This window comes from Myotis daubentonii, chromosome 6 (genome assembly GCF_963259705.1).
Source record: "Myotis daubentonii chromosome 6, mMyoDau2.1, whole genome shotgun sequence".
Classification (NCBI taxonomy): Eukaryota; Metazoa; Chordata; class Mammalia; order Chiroptera; family Vespertilionidae; genus Myotis; species Myotis daubentonii.
Genome location: NC_081845.1, coordinates 15,690,028 through 15,697,021, shown reverse-complemented (window position 1 = coordinate 15,697,021; position 6,994 = coordinate 15,690,028). Strand labels below are relative to the sequence as shown.

The 6,994-nt window shown below is 45.7% G+C and overlaps 1 pseudogene; it reads left to right on the top strand.

Annotated features, from left to right (window-relative positions):
* Window positions 1–336: 336 nt before the first annotated feature.
* On the top strand, window positions 337–3,671 carry LOC132236657 (nucleophosmin-like; annotated as a pseudogene).
* The last annotated feature ends 3,323 nt before the right edge of the window (window positions 3,672–6,994 follow it).

The following is a 6,994-nucleotide window of genomic DNA, read 5'->3' as shown; positions in this document are numbered from 1 at the left end:
TTTTTTTTTCAGTAATCATGGAAAACTGCTTATTGTTAGCACTTTCTACCAGTTGAAATGATTCTTTAAGGAAAGAGTGTAATTTTGAGCTATATCCAATTGGAATTTTATCATAAAGCATGATTATTTGCCTTAATGCTTTATATACAGTAAAAATGTATATTAGTAAGTTAAAAATCTGTTCAGATGTTTATGAGATGCTCGGTTTTAGAAGACCTTGCATGCAAAATTGACAAAGGCAGCCCTGGTGCAATTCCATCCTGTGAGTCTGTTCTGAGGAACAGGAGTCCTTTATCTCCATCTGCCTTCTCTCACCTAAGTGAGTGCTCCCACCCCATGGAAGATTTGGAGGGCATGGACACGAGCCCTCTGAAACCCAGAACTATCTTTTCAGTTGTGAACTAAAGGCTGGCAAAGTTTATCGCTTTTAAGGTGGGTGGTGATGAAAATTGCCAGGGTCCAACCCCAGCGGGTCCAGGGGTCCCCAAAGGTGTGGACGGAGTCGGCGAAGAAGGAAGGACAAGGAGACAGGGTTCAGTTGATCAGCAGCCTAGCCAGGATCTCCAGCCAGGATCTCCAGCCAAGTTCTGGTCTGGATCTCCAGAGAGGTTCTGCTTCGGATCTCCAGCGAGGTTCTGTAGCCATGTTCCCTCGCTAGGTTCTCCAGCCAGGTTCTGTCCAGGCTCTCCTGTCAGGTTCAGTGTCCAGGTTCCAGTCAGGTTCTCCTGCCAATCTCTGTAGTCAGGTTCAGTCCAGGATCCCTTGCCATGTTCTCCCGCTAGGCTCTGTCTCTAGGCTCCGAGGCCAGTCCCTCTCCAGGATCCTCCGGCATGCTCTCTCCAGCGAAGTTCTTCTGTCTCTAGGCTCCCTGTAGGTTCTGTCTTCTTGATTCTGTTCTAAGTTCTGAGTCTTTCTGTCTTGTTACAACTGTATTTATACCAGTTGATTTAATCCTATCAATCTCTATTACAAAGGTTAGGGCGTTTCTTATCTCCATTCCAGGGAGAAAAGATTATGTAGTTTAAGCATGATTGTTCGTAGTTAAAGGGATTAATTACCCGCCTGGCACTTAGTTGAGGGGTTTTATTCCCTCCCTAACTTCAGGGGAAAATCCCTACCTGGGGATTCAACCTTTCTCGGAGAGGTGACCTTGGTTAAAACACAGCTCCAAGAAGGTGAGCAAACATATTAAGAACAGTATGCCATATATGCCAGGTCCCTTGAAACAGCAAGGATGGAGCGGCTCCCGGCAAATTCCCCCTTTTTTATTTTTTAAAAGCAAGCATTAAAAAGAAAAACCTGAAACGCTCTCTTGTATCCATTTTAAGAGTAGGATTGGCACTTTCTGCTATTACCTGAGTCCTGATCTATCACCCCAGGGAGAGCTTGCCAATCCTGCACTTTCCCAGGGTGGAAAGGCTGCAGTGGGGTTAAGGATAAGGCTCCTTGGGCCTACCTTCTCCCATGTCTCTACATTTACCTTTCCGGCACCTTTCCTTCCTCAGAAAAGCATGGACATACTTCTTGTATAAAATGTTCTGTCTGACTGGGAGTAACCTTAATTCCTCTGCTAACAAGCATATATGTTAAAAGATCAATACGGAGTCTTTTTTCTTTAGACTCAGTATGGCACATCTTCTTAATCTAAAGATCAATACAGAGTCTTCTTTCTTTGGACTCAGTATGGCACATCTTCTCAATCTAAGAATCAATACAGAGTCTTCTTTCTTTGGACTCAGTATGGCACATCTTCTCAATCTAAGTTCTGTACTATCCACCTTCTTACCCTACTTATCCTCTATAGGGGGGGTCTGTAGCACCCTGGTGGAGTCCTATCCGTCCCGAGTGTGGGGTTCTCAATGGGGGGGGGGCTTACCTAAGGGAATCCTGTTCCAGGGGTTCCCAAAGGTGTGGACAGATTCGGCGAAGACTATCCACCCTCTTCCTACGGTGGAGTCTGATCCGTCCCGAGTGTGGGGGTTCTCAATGGGGGAGGGGGGCTTACCTAGGGGAATCCTGTTCCAGGGGTTCCCAAAGGTGTGGACGGAGTCGGCGAAGACTATCCACCTTCTTCCTACGGTGGAGTCCGATCCGTCCCGAGTGCGGGGCGCTTACCTAGGGGTCCCTGTTCGGGCGCCATATGCTGGGATCCAACCCCAGCAGGTCCAGGGGTCCCCAAAGGTGTGGACGGAGTCGGCGAAGAAGGAATGACACGGGGACAGTGTTCAGTTGATCAGCAACCTAGCCAGGATCTCTAGCCCGGATCTCCAGAGAGGTTCTGCTTCGGATCTCCAGCGAGGTTCTGTAGCCATGTTCCCTCGCTAGGTTCTCCAGCCAGGTTCTGTCCAGGCTCTCCAGTCAGGTTCAGTGTCCAGGTTCCAGTCAGGTTCTCCTGCCAATCTCTGTAGTCAGGTTCAGTCCAGGATCCCTTGCCATGTTCTCCCGCTAGGCTCTGTCTCTAGGCTCCGAGGCCAGTCCCTCTCCAGGATCCTCCGGCATGCTCTCTCCAGCGAAGTTCTTCTGTCTCTAGGCTCCGTGTAGGCTCTGTCTTCTTGATTCTGTTCTAAGTTCTGTGTCTTTCTGTCTTGTTACAACTGTATTTATACCAGTTGATTTAATCCTATCAATCTCTATTACAAAGGTTAGGGCGTTTCTTATCTCCATTCCAGGGAGAAAAGATTATGTAGTTTAAGCATGATTGTTCGTAGTTAAAGGGATTAATTACCCGCCTGGCACTTAGTTGAGGGGTTTTATTCCCTCCCTAACTTCAGGGGAAAATCCCTACCTGGGGATTCAACCTTTCTCGGAGAGGTGACCTTGGTTAAAACACAGCTCCAAGAAGGTGAGCAAACATATTAAGAACAGTATGCCATATATGCCAGGTCCCTTGAAACAGCAAGGATGGACCGGCTCCCGGCAGAAAATGAGCACTAATTATCTTTATGAATGGTCAGTTCAGGGGCTGGTGCAAAGGCTGAATTGCCCATTGTTGAAGCAGACGCAATGAATTATGAAGGCAGTCCAATTCAAGTAGCACTGACATCTTGAAAATGTCTGTACAGTCAATTCCTTGCCTTGGTAGCTTTGCAATAACACCACCTGTGATCTTACAGGTGAAGTGTGGTTCATGGCCTGTGCATATTAGTGGATAGCACTTAGCTGTGGTGGGAGATGCAGAGTCAGAAGATGAAGAGGAGGAGGATGTGAAACTCCTTGGTATGTCTGGAAATCGTTCTTTCCTGGAAGTGGTAGCAGGTTTCCACAGGGAAAAAAATTAAACTTGCTACTGCTGAAGGTGCTGTGGACAATGATGAGGATGAGGATGAAGATGATGCTGATGATCCTGATCGGATGCTGATGATTTTGAGAATGAGGATGTAGGGAAAAAGCTCCAATAAAGAAATCCATATGAGATACTCCAGCCAAAACTGCACAGAAATCAAACCAGTATGGAAAAGACTCCAAATCATTGACACCCTGATCAAAAGGTTAAGAATCCTTCAAAAAGCAGGAAAAAAATACCTAAACCACCAAAAGTACCAAATTCTGTAGAAAACATTAGAACAAAAATGCAAGCAAGTATAGAAAGAGCACCTTCCACAATCCTGGGCACTACTGGTAAATTAAGCCCAAAGATGGAGAAAAAGAGAGATAAGTATAGCTCATACTAAGTATCACCCACAGTCCAGACTGAAGTCTTCTATAATCTCAGTCCCCTTTCCTGATTTTCCATTCACCCAGGCCCTCTTCTAGACTGGAAGAAATCTCACTCTTAATCTCCTACAGCACTTTTGACTGCTGTGATTAAGTGAACTTTTCTTTCTACTTATTCATTTGCCTCAACTCCTTAGCCATGTTTCAAACACCTTTGTATCTCTCTAGCTGCTCAATAACTATTTGAATGGATTATAAAATGACAAAAGCATACTCTCAGGAACAATATCTATGGAAAACAAAACAAGAAAAGAAACCAACAACAGTAGCATCTGTCCATGAGTGCTCCTGAGAACTTCTCCTGTCTTTGCATTCTAGTTTTAATTTACTACCTCCAAACTCAGATTTTATCTTGGAACTTGATTTCCACACTCATCTCATAGATCCAACAACCCTTCTTGGCCAATCTGGTATCTGACTTCCGTTTATTGGTAATAACTTATTGAGCTCTATCTTATTAGAGCTCTCCTTGGTTTTCCATTTTGACTGGGCCAGTCCTTTTATTTTCTTCTTCAAAATTTTATTTAAAAAATTTCAAACATGCCATAACATTCTACCACTGAGATTAATAGTTAACCATACTGAATTTACCACGTACATGTACTGCTACACATCCAAAATTTGTTATTTTTGATGCATTTCAAATTAGTTGCAGACATGACGCTTCAGTGGGCATATCATTAACTAGAGTTCAGTAATTCTCTATTGTTCTATTTGATTTTTAGGGGTACAATTTATAAACAAGGGAATGCTTAGATCATGAATATTCTATTCCAGGAAATTTTTTGGGGAAAAAAATGCTTTGACTTGTGTAATTCAAACCCTGTGGACATATTTCTTTCATTGTTAGAATTTCTAGTAGCTAAAAGCTCATAGCTCAGAGACACATTGACATGTGAATAAATTTAGCTGGAGCAAGAAAATCCTTATTGGAAGATAAACTTGTTTTAAAAACAGAGTCATCTTACAAGTAGGCCTAACTACATATTACTATGTAATATTGTCATTTATTACATTGTAATAATGGCAATTAGCCCCTGTTACCTAGACAAAAAAATGTCACTTGTCTTTCATTCCTAAAACTTAAGAAGAAAAAAATAAAGTTTTATACTTTAGTGAATAAATAGAAGTTGAATATTAACCTACACAAATGTGTCCAAACTGATAATGCATACATGTATCCTTTTCTTTTTAAGTACATTAGTCCCAGGGATTCGATAGCAAGAGTTTGGACTACAATGTATATGTTGTAAATATGCTAATTAGACTGGGTAATATGCTAATTAGACTGGGACACTTTCTGGGAGACCTTCTGGATGTCCTTCAGGACAAAGCCATGGTGGCGGGGCTGAGGCAGAGGCAGTTAGGGGTGATCAGGCCAGCAGGGGAGGGCAGTTGGAGGCGATCAGGCTGGCAGGGAAGGCATTTGGGGGTGGGCAGGCCGGCGGGGGGGGGCAGTTGGGGGCAAGCAGGCCAGTGGGGGGGCAGTTGGGGGTGAGCAGGTAGGCGGGGGGGCAGTTGGGGGAGATCAGGCCAGCGGGCAAAGTGGTTAGGGGCAATCAGGCTGGCAGGCAGGTGAGTGGTTAGAAGCCAACAGTCCCAGATTGAGAGAGGGTTGTCCCAGATTGGAGAGGTGCAGGCTTGGCTGAGGGATACCCCTCTCCCCCATGCATGAATTTCGTGCACTGGGCCACTAGTGTATATGTGTGTGTGTGTGTGTGTGTGTGTGTGTGTGTGTATTAGAGGCCTGGTGCACAAAAATTTGTTCACTCGGGGGTAGGGGGTACCTCAGCCTGACCTGTGCCCTTTTGCAGTCTGGGACCCCTCGGGGGATGACCACTTGCTGGCTTAGGCCTGCTCCCCGGGGGATTGGGCCTAAGATGGCAATCAGACATCCCTCTGGCAGCCTGGCAGCCCTCGGGTGATGTCCACTTGCCAGCGGGGAGCAGACCTAAGCTGCAGTCAGACATCCTAAGCGCTGCTGAGGAGGCAGGAGAGGCTCCCACCACCACTGCTGTACTGGCAGCCATCAGCCTGGCTTGTGGCTGAGCAGAGCTCCCCACTGTGAGAGAGCACTGGCCACCAGAGAGCAGCTCCTGAATTGAGCGTCTGCCCCCTGGTGGTCAGTGTGTGTCATAGTGACCAGTCTTTCTGCTATTAGAGTCAGTTTGCATGTTACCCTTTTACTAAATAGGATAGAGGCCTGGTGCACAGGTGGGGGCCAGCTGGTTTGCTCTGAAAGGTGTCCCGGATCAGGTTGGGGGTCTCGCTTGGGTGCCTGGCTAGCCTGGGTGAGGGGCTGATGGCTGTTTGCAGCTGGTCACACCCCCTTCAGGGTGGGGGTCCCCACTGGGGTGCCTGGCCAGTCTGGGTGAGGGGCTGAGGGCCGTTTTCAGGCTGGCTGGTGACTGAAGCTCCCAGCCTCTTTTCTTTTTCTTTCTTTCTTTCTTTTTTTTTATTCTGGGATTTATTTACCTTCTATAGCTGTCACTGGAGCTGAGAGCCGGCTCCAGCTCTGAGGCCCTGGCTGGCTGAAAGCAGGTATCTGGGGTTTGTTTAGCTTCTATAATTGCAACATTGTTGCATCCGGAGCTCAGAGCCGGACCGCGGCAGGCGGGAAACCTTGGCCTCCTCCATCACTGGAGCAAGCAAGCCTCATGTTCGCTTCAGCTGCATGGCTGCCGGCTGCCATCTTTGTTGGCAGTTAATTTGCATATTCTGCTGATGAGCCAATGGGAAGCGTAGAGGAGTTATGGTTAATTACCATGTTTGTCTATTATTAGATAGGATGTGTGTGTGTGTGTGTGTGTGTGTGTGTGTGTGTGTGTTTTAAAATCTGTATGCTCCTTAATTCCTAAATATGTATTCTGCCTGTCCAAGTACTGGTTTGACCTCTAATATAGGTCAGAGAATCAAAGTCTCATACAGATGAGGATACCTGTAAAATTCTGGCTTAACATGGTTTGCTAGCCTAGTAACTACAGGTGAGAGAATCTTACTATGAGGGATTGACTCTCTATTCTTCTATTGCAAGACAGCAGGGCTGCTTCAGGTTAAAAATGCAATTCCAAATTTCTATAGACTGCATTATTTGACAGAAAAATAAAATGATGATAGAAAGAACCAGAATCTTGAGATGTTTATGAGTTCCCATGAGAACTGCTTACTTCATCCCAGCAAAGACTATTCTTAGCATGTCCTTAGCAGAGGTATCACTGGGAATAACACCCTCTGAGAGTCATTGCTAGATTTTATCAATTGCTGTGAGCATGTAAACCAA